At 35.0% G+C, this 14319-nt stretch overlaps 1 protein-coding gene across 8 annotated transcripts in view; it reads left to right on the top strand.

The window, feature by feature from the left end:
• The window catches only part of LOC125048801 (protein-L-histidine N-pros-methyltransferase), a 61197-nt gene that overhangs the window by 23289 nt on the left and 23589 nt on the right, over positions 1–14319 (top strand). The window lies entirely within an intron of this gene.

Raw genomic sequence — 14319 nt, 5'->3', positions numbered from 1 at the left:
GCTTTGATTGGCGAAGGATTTATCTTTATTTCTTTAAAAAAAAATATAATTACAAGTACGCGCCCCTCCAAAAGGTGCAGAAACATTTGTGCGTCTGTTTCAGCTTTGGTTTCGTATTCCTCTTCTGGTGCCACTTTATTGCTAAAGGTTGGCTGTTAACAACTTGAAATGCCAGGTATATTGGGATGTGATCCAGGTCCACTCCAGCCCGTCTCTTGCCTTGAACTGTTCCCATCAATATAAGCTGCAACAAGTCGTATCGATTATGACGCAAAATGTGTCCGAGATATGCGACTTTCCGTATTTTAACAGTCTGCATAAAGTTTCGTGTCGTCCCGGTAAAACATACAATACTTCCGTTATAACTTTTATCATATTATTTTATATAGATTATATTATAATTTTGATTTATCGGATCTTCGTATTAATATGACCTGTATTTTAAAACTGACGAATGATTTCTTTCACAAACGATGAATTGCCATTTGAATCACGACAATGGGGCATTATTAAGTTCGTCCAGATTCGTCCAATTACGCCAATTACAAAGCCTGTAGTATATTTATGTATGAGTGTATTATTTCCTCATCCATTGTGTCGTATCTGCACAAATTAAATAATTCCAGTCGCCACTAGTGTTGCTATCGACATATCGATAATTAATCATAGTCCTTGCTTGCTTGAACGATGGTTTTTATTAAATTCTATGTTAAGGCGCTGATGTAGCTCGCATTGGTTTGCTGTTATTGTATATTGTGTAAGAAAGCTTAGGTTTTGTTGATTTATATGAAAGACCGGTGGGCGACTTGGACAGAAATGTTATATTTTATACTTTCTATTGAACATACCAGTATTATAGCCTATACCTATGTCTGATTTTTATGCTGAAGCATGCGATCTTCATCCCAAAGGGCGTGCGTTCAAATCTCAGCTATGCACCAATGGACTTTTTGTAAGAGAATGCTGATCTTCTATTTGTCTACAAAATTATCATTATCGAAGAAACGTATGCGTACTGAGGCCAAAGCTCATTTAAGGTTGTAGCGCTGAAGTTCTGGCCACTCAAGTATTTCCGAACCAATTCGACTTAGGGTCTTTCAAGAAAAAAGCGTACCAATTCTTAAAGGCTGGTACTTTCGAGCGCTCTGCCATTGAGACATACGCCGTGGTACCACTTATTTTCCACTAGATTAATATTACTATACCTATGTATATATTTCTTTACCTTTTATTTAAATTACTTAAATTTGCGTATTTTTACTATACCTAAGCATCCATAACTTGTGAGGTTATATCGATAATTAATTGGTATGGTACAACACTAGTATCCGGAGTGGTCTGTGAACGTTATAAAGATCGCCGTGCGGGTGTCTATAGCCGACCACTAATAAATAATTTAAACAAATTGACGGATGAGATTTACTCATTGACTGCTTCCGTCTCTCAATTACGAACGCTTTATTTATCACTTGGTGCTGATCGGCCTGAGCTCGCCGCAGTGCAACTGCAAAGAGAAGTATTAGCACCTCTTACATGTTACCCAAATTAAAAAAAGTGGCGCTACAACCTTCTAGGTTCGTATCTGTTCCGTGATAATTTCTAATAGGCAAGTAGGTAGTTAATCCGTCTTCGGTGCTCACACACGCCGTCGACTTTTTAGTTCTAAGGCACGATGTTCCTCCACGATGTTTTCTTCATCGTACCAATGCGACTTAGGGTCCTTCAAGAAAAGAGCGTACCAATTCTTAAAAGGCAATTCTCAAGAAAGCTTGGGCCATCACTGCCCAAGCTTGAAAACCCATAACATTAAAGGAGAGTTTGCTTTCCAAAGAACAACAAAAAACTAAAATCTTTTGTAGTCGTCTATATAAAAATACTCAACATTAAAAAAAAACTTAGTGTCGTATGAAGTCTTTAAGGGTATTCAGAATCGAGACTTAACACGAACTATGACTCGTACGTCAAAATCCAATACATTTCTAATATGCGGGAGTCATACTCGACTCTTCTTGAAAAATCTTACCCTAAGACTCGTCTATCTTCATACATTATAAGGAAGGAAATTGAAGGAATAAATGAAATATTGCTGATACGCTTGGAGAGTTCCTTCACAAGTAAGAACCCAAAAGAGTTCTAAAAATTATATTTGTTTATTTACAAATACTGTCCTTACAGGTGATACTAAATCGACAAGAATGCATAACCAATAAAAAATTAAATAAAAAATAAGAAATTAATTAAGAAAAACAAGCTAAAGAATTATATAATTAAAAAATAACTAATTACTATAGGCAATAACAAAGAGTAGGACTTTTATCAGTTCAATCAACGGACAATAACCGGTCCGTTAATCTTAATTCGTTTACTAACGTAAGACAGCGAATCATATGTGCCTTTTAAAGAAGGTTATATAAATATAACCTTCTTCAAGTCTAAAGACCTTCATCAGTTTCCACAGCTTGTAAATGTGTTTTTTATTTCTGTATTTTTTAAAGATTGACTAAAGATAGCAATGTCGAGTTTTCCAATTAACCGCTATTTTTATCGAAATGCGCTATCTTCAGCCATTAGGTGAAGATAGATAAAGAAGCAATTCCAAAGACCTATTCCATTGATAGATTGTCTATGAACATACTACTTTAATTCTAGTAGGGTTTTTGGTATATATCGTCACAAACCATTTAAGATCAACAAGTACAAACTTCGTTGATCAAACATTGTTAATAGAGTCAGCTGCCCACTGAAGTATTTCCGTACCATTTAGACTTGTCCTTCAAGAATAGAGCGTACCAATTCTGAAAAGGCCGGCCACGCACTTGCGAGCCCTCTGGCAATATGAGTGTCTATGGTATATGTCTTATATAAAAAAAGAAATGATTCAACCGGTGGAAAAACATGCAAAGAAATTGCGTTTATATGAAAAACTAATATGTCTTCTAACCTGTGTATTTCTTTTCGTCTAAATTCACTACATACTTTATGGATTTTCACAAATCGTCTGATAGTAATACATACATATTTATATATTTTTGCTTTTATTTTGTAATTGTTTAATTTTTTCCCTTACTAGCTGGCTTATGTTCTAATATAATTGATATGTAAGTGTGTAAAATTTTTGATGTCATATCTTCTTGTATAATTAATAAATAAATACCAAGCGTAAAGCTAAGCAGTTGAACATTATTGAGAATTAAGCAAAGTGACAGTAAACAATAAATCTCAATAGAAATTGATTAAATGTAAATTAATTTGAAGATTTACACCGGAAAAGTCAATATGACCGATGCGAGCTCATTGAGTCATAACTATAGGCGCATTGATTAATATCCCGGATATTTTGCTTAAGGGGAGTTAATAACGTCACGAACGGCTTCCTGGACCACTTTGACTATTACATATTTATTATATTATATTGACGTAATTGATATTATAAGTATATTGTAGTATTTGTTGGTAAAGTTTAATATAGCTGGCATTTATTCCTTGGAACATTCATCCATCTTTACAAAAGATACACACACTTAAAATTTTATGCAGAAATAATTATAGGTTTTTCTAAGGACCTCTGATAGAGTATAGGACTCCTCCAACTAGCTTTATCGCTCTCCAGCTTGAACATTTTTCACCCAATCTTCTCCACCAACTTCTTTAAGCTCGTCAGCCCACCGTCCAAGAGGGTGACATCTTTTCTTTTCCCTAGTGGCCCTTGTTTCTGCTGGGACCTTTAAAGTCCAAAAATTAACTGTTCTGAGCCCAGGATATCTAGGGATCCCCGGTCGGTCCTGGACATATTTTGGTCATCAAAGAAGGGGTCTTTGGTGTCCGTTATACGTCTTTGACCTAACAGTTCTACGAAACTTTAATTGCCTTAGTAATTCATCCACATCCCATATGACGGATTTTACTATTCGTTCGGATACTTAAAACACACCAGAAGCGCAGGATGTTTTAGTATTTGCAAAATAGCTAGTATGATTGGACAATTGACCTAGTCCCATGCTAAGCTGGTGAAGCTTGTGTTATGGGTACTAGGCAACGGATATACATACATATTATAGATAGATAGACATATAAATACATATATAAACATCCAAGACCTAAGCACAACACCAAATGCTCATCACATCGATCTTTGTCTCAGCCGGGGATCGAACCCGGGACCCATGGATTCGCAGTCAGGGGTACTAACCACTAGACCAATGAGCCGTCAAAGCTAGTAGGTACTACGAGTCGTCATTATTTATAACGACATGCACAAAAGAACCTAAGTATTAGATTGTCTCAATGCATCGAATTTAAAATCAATACTATGCGTTAATGATGAAGAGAAACTGCTAATAGTTGTACAATAAAATTTCATTCGCAACGTAATTAACCTTTGGCAGTAATTTTATTAACGCGCACGTTAAATCACGTATAATTATGCCTATCTGATAATTTAACGAAATATCAAGCCTTAAAAGCTATAAAGTATGGCTTTTGCAATACAAATTATACAAGCGGATACTCGCGACTTTCTTGTCTAGAAATCTGTGGTAAATTATTTTTAAAGAATGTTAACTTCTTATATTAGAATTTTCTCTTTTAAACGTGGTGAGTAAACCTAAGAGCTATTCTCAGACCACTAAGAGAGCATACAGATACTATCTTGAATAAATGAAAAAAACAAAAGACAATGGTAGATTCATTGTGACTAATTTCGACCAATCACATCCTCGCGACACGTTATGTTTCGACCAATCAATCTCAAACGAAACGCGGCAACGTTTCTTCGTTATACATTCACTCCTAGCACGAATTTAATTATTTAACTATGAATTTGAAGCGTTAATAAAGCATATAATTTAAATTATTAATCGTTTGCATCACGGCTCAGAAGGCTGATCACCTTGCCTATTATTATGAAGAATCTAGACTAAAGCCAACTGGCTTATTAATTACTCTACAATTTACGGTACGTTCTAAATGCGTGTGTCCTAAAAATGCTGTATAAATAGATGTTAAATCATAATACTTTATGACGTACAGTTTTATTATATGTATATCTTGTAATTTATGCTCGGGCTGTTCTTAAATCTGGACAAATTAATTGCAATGACCTTTTTTAATTGCGTTTCTCGCAAATACATTTTTAATTGTCTGCTCGGAGATCGAGTTAAATTCTTACTGAGTTATGTCTGTATATTGAAAATTTTTGAATAATATAATGTTGAAATGAATGTGCCTTGTGTTTTTGTTAGTGCAAATAATACAAAAGTACTGAGTTCGATTTCTGGCTGATTATTTCATAACAAGCACCAAAGGTTACTAAGCTTTTTGTCTTTAGCCTAGATAAACAACAGTAAACAAATGAAGCGTTTGTAGAAATTTGATCTATGCACTTGAATATATAGATATACTAGCGGACCCGACAGACATTGTCCTGCATGATATTTCAAGCGGTTAGGATATTAAACAAAGTATGAAAGTACCGACTGCAGCGCCATCTGCCTGGCTGATTTGTGAATCTAAACCATCCAGGGCTCCACCCAAACGCATACAAAAAAATCATTCAAATTGGTCCAGCCAGTTACGAGGAGTTCAGTGACCTTCACACGTATATGTAAGCTATCATATCTTTTAAGTTTAATTAAACTGCACACGTTGTGCAAATTTGATTGAAATCGGTTAAGTAGTTTAGGAGTCCAAAGCGGACAAGCAACGTGACGCGTAAGTTATATATATTAAGATATATAAAAATGCAGAACCGGGTAAGATAATTAGTTTCATAATAAATGCAGCTCACATCAATTACAATGCGATTATGTTGAATATACCTTCGTGAATTTTAACCGTCAGATCGAAATTAATTATCGGCTATAAAGGTTTTACGAATCACGCGTCTGATTATTACATGTATTTGTAATTTTAATCCACTTAAAAAATGAAGGTTATCAACGACGTGGAATATTTGGAGCGATCTGGATGATCGAGGTATTTTTTTTAATTATAGGATTTGCAGCGAATTTATATCAAATTGAGTAAATACTTTTTAGTGCATTTTGGAGATGGTGAAAAAAATAAATTCTTTTATTTTAATTAAGGTATAAAATTGGTAAAGGAAACGACTTCACTCTCCAATATGTGGTTCAAACGAGGAAATAAAAATAAATTGAAATAAAAAAAACATAATAAACTAAAAACATATAAATTTAGACTTTCGTAAAATACACTTATTGGATATTATTTGAAAAGTAAGTGATTCAATTTTTATCGTTGCAATAATATATAAATATTAATATTTTTTTTATAATTGAGTATGAAAGCTGGCATTACATTATGTTAGCATGGGTTTTTGAATACAATTTGTGTATTATCCTTTGAATTTCATTTATAAGAGGCGGCGTTTAGCCAACCACATACAAACAATAGTAAAATGAATGGTATTGTGTTAAGTGTTTGGTTGCTAAATGTATCGTATTTATTACGTAGCTCGCTAGTCCGAGGCGGTCTCCACTTTTCAAGCTCGCGATCGTCCGATAGTGTACCATTAGCGCGAAGGCTCGCGCCGGCATCCAATTGTCTGCTTAGATATCGCATACAAATGTCGATCGGACCCGCGTCCTTCTCACCCTCATCTGCATTCAATTGTTGCCTTTATTATTGGTGCGTAATCCTTAATCACAACTTGATCCGCTTAATGGTCACATCTGATGGCCGTTTAATTGGTATACTCTATAGTTTAAAAGAATAATCTCTATTACGGTGGCTGAGTCATAGGAACCTGTTCACTTTGTTATCACTCGTGCGTGAGGTCCTGGCTAATAGAGCCAGCCTTACTCCTTCTAGAAGTTTTCTGCAAGCGACTTCACTGCTCCGAGGATTTCTGTTCGTTGGGAAGCCTACGCATACGTATACGTGCGAAGGAAATTCAACGCAAAGGCCTCTGCACAAGAGACTGACTGTCGCGCCAAGGTTATAACACTATAACGAAAGAATAAATTAATGCTAAATGATTGCTACCTATGAAATGCATTTGAGGGTGTCGGCGATCAACATAGCTTTCGGGTCTTAACTTATCGCTGCGCTTATAAAACTAAGAAAACATGAGTAAAATGCAGTCTTGGCTACACTATCAAGTAAAACACATGCAAATTTGGCTATAGTTGATCTTAAGGATCCGTTTGTCTTCCAAGGAATTGCCAAGTGATTGCCGTGCGGTGCCGTAATTATTTACAACAAAAAAGCGACAGATCCGTAATAAGGGCAGCAAAGCCGCGCCGGTCGTCGCGCGTCGCGCCCGCGCAGTAAAAAGCGCAAAGAATACACCTCGATATGATCGCACAAAGGCCGCTCCTGGATCCTACCTCAATGCTAATTTCCACTATCGCGCTCACCCTCATTCATTTTCAATCGAAGCCAGCCTCCGTTTGCCTCTATTTTTTAAAAATCACATTAAAGAATCGAATATTGCAGACGTTTTTTTGGTTACCCGGTGTGTGCGATGCGATTTATTTGCCGAGTTTTTTAAAACGACATTCCGACTCGCTGTATACTTGTGTCTACCCGCAATTGGCATTTCGGCCTAAACGCGAGCTATACAAAGTCACCGGTTTTAACGGTTGTTTTTAACGCTCGGACCCTCTCACTGGGAACGAAGGATACAAATAAATTATTAATCGTTTGTCCTGTCTCTTATAAATTAAAATCCGTTCTTTTTGTGCCGAGCGCGACCTGCCTGGGCATTTTTTGGCCGCGCCAAGCTCACTTGTCTGTCCTCGAATTTATTAAAAAGCTTAGCGCGAGGTAGGCAATTAAAGCCTTGACAGAAATTAATACGGAACGCCGGGGTGCTGGCACCGGTCTCTGATATTAATTTAATCCTGACTCGTTTTATTTGTTTAAAATTATATTTAATAATAATTAATTACGGTTAACCGAGCTCGAATCTTTAATGAGTTGATAAATCTGAAGTCAAAGGTTCTTGCGCAGTCACAAGGAGTTAATCAGGGGATTGTGTAACGTTCGTCGGAAATAATTAAGAATGACAGGACAATAAATTAATTCACGTGAATTTAAAAGTTGTATGAAAATTATGTAATTAAGTGCGCGCGAAGAAAAATCGTAGGTTGCTCGCCGTAACGGTCTGGAAAATTACCCGTATAAATCAGAGTTGGGTGCGGGATGGGCTGATTTTCCACCATCTTTTTAACTTTGTTATTATTTTGATTTACTGCCTTGGATGCTTTGACTAAATTACAACACTATATAGCAATTAATTTCCGCACTCTTAACAAAAATAAATTTAATTTTCGAACCACATATATATGTATCAAATTTAATAATGCAGTTTACTATACAACATAGGTGGCGATTAAAAAGCGTAGCGGAGAGCTTTTTTGTCAGTTCTGCTCCGTATTATGCATTTAATGCCAGTTCTCAAATTCCTTCAATTAAATTAAGAGTCATTTATTATTGACGATTAGACATGAATAAATATGGTTTTCTAATAAAAATATATTATAATTATTTTATATATTATATCATTTTAATTTTTATAAAATTGTTTGGAACTATCGTATTGGCTTAGTCTGTAAGGAATATATATAAATTTTATGAACCAAAAAAATTGACCATCATAATCAAGCTAATAGTTTTCACGTTTCTACAATTTTGCAATTTAATTGCTCTAATAGCTCTTTACTTCTCTTTCATCTCTTTCTGTCATATAGTGATAAAGCTGTGATGAAAAGGATAGATGATAGTACACCACAAATCCTTTAAAAATAAATCATGTGACGCTGTCTGTGGTCTTCGAGTAGTCGGCCTCGTTAAACATAATTCAGCACCACACTTAACTTGCGGCTAAGAAAACATCTTCATTGTACAAACTATGCAACAACTAAATAATAAACATATTCTTAATAAATAAGAGGTGTCGAAATCGTACTAGGGCTGTACAATATCAGTTAAGACGCAGAAGTCCTGTTAACTGAGATCTTAATAATCATTAAATTGTCTTCATAGAGCAGGTCAAGTCGCGATTCATATTTCTATCATAATGAAATTATCAAATTATAATAAAAGATGACTTGACTAAGTTCCTCCAAGTGGGACAGAGGGCATTGAGCTTAGAAAACCAGCCTGATCGGTCCTGGGTAGCTCTCTTAATTTCACTCCACTTCATACAGCTTCTTTCGCCTCTGCAATGATGCTTCGTCGCCAGGTCTGCTTTAAGCAGCCCTTTTTCCTTTCGCTTTAAGAAATTCCAGTCTAGGGCTTGCTAAGCAATATAATCCCTGGATAATATAATAATAAAAACATAGTAAAAGATATTGAAAGTAAATTAATATGCACAGATGTTAGTAACAGAAGACCTTGTTTGTGACATTCGCAGCTTCGTGTCTAAACCGATTAGGATACGGTAGACTCACTGCGGGAAGTTTCAAGATAATTAAATATTTATTTGCCTTAAATGTTTATGAATTTCGCAATGTACAAGTTCGGTAATACCAAGCATATAGGTATAGGTACTGGCAATTATACATTTTGAGGCATTAATTTTATTACTGATGTTCGTGTTAAAATAAGTCATTGGCGTTCAACCTCTTTAGGTCTGGGCCTCAGATTTCTATATGTGTTTCATGATCATTTGTCAATCTAATACGCAGGTCAGGCAGTCTCCTGTGCCTGACACAAGCCGTCGACTTTTGGGTCTAAGGCAAGCCGGTTTCCTCACAATGTTTTCTTTCACCGTTCGAGCGAATGTTAAAAGGAGAGAAACTCCATTGGTGTACAGCCGGGATCAAACCTACGACCTAAGGATGAGAGTTGCACGCTGAAGCCACTTGGCCAACACTGCTGCGTGTTACCTATATGAATAAATGTCCTTTTTTTTATTGCCCTCCATTATTATACAACTCAAAGAATACAATTCATCGTGCGTTTTTTTATATTAGTCAGAGATTTTTGACCCTATATTTTTCATTATTTTACATTATTTAAATGTTTTTTATAAAAAATATTGTCTCAATTATTTGATTGATATTTTTAAAAATATCGGTTTCTAAATGCGACTGAATATAAGCTTTTATTTTAATAATGAATTCCTAAAACTTTAGCCCGCTAATGAAATACCTTTAATCACAATAAAATTTGAATTCGGACGACTGCGGTTATAAAAACGCAAAAAATTTAACGGCAGCTCGAACATTTCTTAATTAGTTATTTTTAAGGCAAATTCGACTAAGTCTAACAAAGGGTTCGTTCAAATAAAAATAAAGGTGCCTCGTGACGAATCGAGGTGTTTCGGCGGGCCTTTTTAGTTCAACTAATCTAGTGATGGCCTCCGTTTTTAATTAACGATCGTGTTACATTGCCTCACGTACAACTTATGCTATAGTCACTACGCATTATGAGTAATAGGGTTGTGTCTGATTTTTCGCTTTATACTCGCGTTTTGGATCCTTACTTGGAATGGCCCAGTGGGAAGAAAAGAGAGGGGACGCCCCCTAGAAACCTGGGTAGATGAAATAAAGAAAGCGGAGAAAGCTTTTACAATAGTAGCGAAGACGAGAGACAAATGGAAGTATTTGGAGGAGAGCTTCACTCGTCGGAGGTCGTGTAATAAAATTAATTATATTAAGATAAACTTAAATTCTTATTATAGTAGATACTCGAATATATAAAATAAAAATAGCTATTTTACTTGCGTTTTATTGCTAATTTGAACAATGGCATTGTCGTATAAACATAAAATAACTATCCTTGATTGATGTATCCGATTGTCATTCTTTCGTTGAGACACCAACGACATTTCAAATATGAATAATTAGGTTTAACTCCAACTGTAAATAAAGGTATTTTTTTTTTTGGAAAATATCATGTCGAAGTTCATACATAAAATTAGTCAATCATCTGAAACTAGATTCACGTATATACTGGTTAACACCAGTTTAAGCTGCTCAGGCTGAGTAACACGGGTAAAACTGGACTTATGTTACTCAAGACAAAGTGATAGGTAAAATTATGGCGGAGGCTTTTACCCGAAAAGGTATAAAAATACTAGGACACTCAACTTAATTTTTAGAATGTATACTAACACAACTAATAATTATTATATAGATTAATTTTTAATGCTTTTATAATAATAGCTCCAGTTTTAAAACGCTTTTCAGTTATTATAATAAACTCGAATGTTCAGCCCTAGCTATAAGTAATTAGTCAGAAGCCCAATCTGGCAATATGAATACCTGCAACAATGAAGCCGGTAGCCATCCCATGTGTTAGTAATTTAATCATTAAACCTTCAAATCGTAAAGCTTTTATGCCGACTCAAGTTCTCACCGGTAAAAAGTTTTCAGTACGCTGCAGTTTTATCGGCGTTTTAAAATAATAAAGCAGTGTTCAGCGTGCGACTCTCATCCCTGAGGTCGTAGGATCGAACCCCGAACACCAATGTTTTTATGTGCATATTTAACATTTGCTCGTACGGTTAAGGAAAACATCGTGTATCGGGATGCACAGAAACCTATTATATGTATATATCGGATCACCTATTAGATGAAAACAAATGGTCACAAAATAGATAGAAATCGAGGTTGTATCGTAACTTTTTTTATATAATCTAATGGCTTACCATTCTTTATGTAAAGCCATCCAGTTTGTATAAGATCCCGCTATACAACGACCTTCACCGAGATGCTTATTTAATGAAACTTATTTTATATTTAATTTAATATGTCAATAAATATAATCCATATGGGTTGCCTAGCAAATTTCAGTCCAGAGTATGTTTAATTAATATTTAAAAAAAAATTTTTTTTTATAATTTGCATGTACCTAGTAAATTTTTTGAACTTTTTTCAATCAATATTTTTAATCAGGGTGGTATTATATATGTATCACTATCACCTTCTTTTATACTAAAGATGTATACATACTTTAGTGTCACATAAAAAATATACACATAAATAATTAATTGATTAAAAACAACCTAACGTTTGCATATTCTATGGGCTTCATACTTTCGATTGGTATAGAATTTATCTAATAATCATACCGGTGAAATGTTTAAAAAAATATTTTTTTTTTAAATTAATTAAACATACTCTGGACTGAAATTTGCTAGGCAACCCATATGGATTATATTTATTGACATATTAAATTATATATAAAATAAGTTTCATTAAATAAGCATCTCGGTGAAGGTCGTTGTATAGCGGGATCTTAGACCAAGTTGATTTCGTTTGAGTTTCGTGGATTGTACCGTAATTAAAAGTACTACAATATTTTGTGTCTCTAGATACTATTTTATGTATTTTTCCCGTAGAGATAGGCAGAGACTATTAAATTAAATAAAATTAAAATTAAGTAAAATTTATTTCAAACATTTCTATTGCATACGCGAATAAAAGCTAAATCTTACACATTTTCTCATATAAATGAAATTTTTATTCGCCTTACCATAGCACTAGCATGGTATATACATAATTTAACTACAACCTCTTTAGGTCTCAGAATTCTGAATCTGTTTCATGATCATTTTTCTAATCTAATAGGCAAGTAGGTGATTAGCCTCCAGTGCCTGACACACGCCGCGGCCGTCTACTTTTTGGATCTAAGACATGTTTGTTTCACGATGTGTTCCTTCACCGTTCGAGCTAATGTTAAATGCGCAAATAGAAAGAAAGCCTATTGGTGCACAGCCGGGGATCGAACCTACGACCTCAGAGATGAGAGTCGCACTCTGAAGCCACTAACACTGGTCATATAATATAATCTAGATTTAAATCGTAGAAGAAATATATTTATTAAGATCGTCTATTATTTGATCCCTTGACCACCTATATATAATAAGGTAATTCATATTTAAATTCTTAGCAATACCATCCAATCCTAATTTATTTTCAAAATTCCACTCCATCTCTTAGTGTTCCTATTAGAGGACTTAATTCCTTTATACACGATACATTGATCTCCGATTCACGTTCAAAAAAATTACATTAACAATAATAATAGTTGATTACCATCTATATTGAGTGGATGACGATTATTTCCGAGCGGCATCTCAAGTGAAATGCGCACGCGTCGCCTCGCTACCAAGTTACGCTACGAAATTACCTTTGCGTCGTTGCCGATTTTATCGATGGAATTTATCGAACGTACTTAGTCTGATCCACCTTTCCTATCACAATATTGATAGATGATATCAATAAAAATGCTTACTATGATATTTAATAAAATAATATATAAGGTATACTAATCTAATAAGTAGTTTTTCAAAAAACATAGTGAAATTTTTGTCTCTTTAAACGGCGAGTCAAGTTTTAATTCGGTGTGTTTGACAAAATATTAACCCAACACAAAAATAGTACAAATTATAATTTGATTTAATACTGTTATCTAGAAAAATTACAAATTGAAATACCATAGAGCGAAACCCGTCCGTTAATTAATAAAATGCTGAGCCACCATTTTAAAGCGATCAAAACTCCAACAGCGCATAACACATCTATTTCGTATTGAAATATTAAAAATGTCTCTAACTTGCCTACACAGCTTTCAACAAAAAAACCAATTTAATATTAATAGACTATTAATTTGAATCTAATCTTTTAAATCTGTCAAAACAATTTCACTCAAATCGTGATTCGTGGTCACGTAGAGCTAGACTGCGCAAGAGCAGCACGGTAGTAACGAGTGTGTAATTATTATCACTACGGCGCCGGTAGCCGAAAGGCCGACTCATCGTAATTTGATGCCGAGCGGCCCGCCCCGCCGACAAAAAACTAATTAACGAAGATGGAGCCCCGACTGACCACTTACTGATGCATTCGACGTATAAATTAATACAACTAAATAATCACGAACACTTTTTTCACACAAATTATATGGAAAGGAAATTAGAATGCGTGATTAGCGTTTGCAAAGTGTGTTTGTTGATTAATAACGCGGCGGTGGATTTGAGACTTTTTGCACAAATGTGTAAGCTTTAATACGCTATGTATTCCAATGTATATAAAAATAAATAAATAAATCAGTGGCGCTACAACCTCTTTAGGTCTTGGCCTCAGATTTCTGAATCTGTTTCATGATCATTTTAAAATTTAATAGGCAAGTAGGTGATCAGCCTCCAGTACACACGCCGTCGACTTTTTGGGCCTAAGACATGTCGGTTTCCTCACGATGTAGCAAATGTTAAATGCGCACATAGAAAGAAAGTCTATTGGTGCACAGCCAAGGATCGAACCTACGACCTCAGGGATGAGAGTCCCACGCTGAAGCCACTAGGCCAACACTGCTCTTATGTATTCCATACAAACGTATTTGTTAAGTAAG

Source organism: Pieris napi, chromosome 4 (assembly GCF_905475465.1).
Source record: "Pieris napi chromosome 4, ilPieNapi1.2, whole genome shotgun sequence".
NCBI classification, from domain to species: Eukaryota; Metazoa; Arthropoda; class Insecta; order Lepidoptera; family Pieridae; genus Pieris; species Pieris napi.
This window is presented reverse-complemented; position numbering and strand designations above follow the sequence as displayed.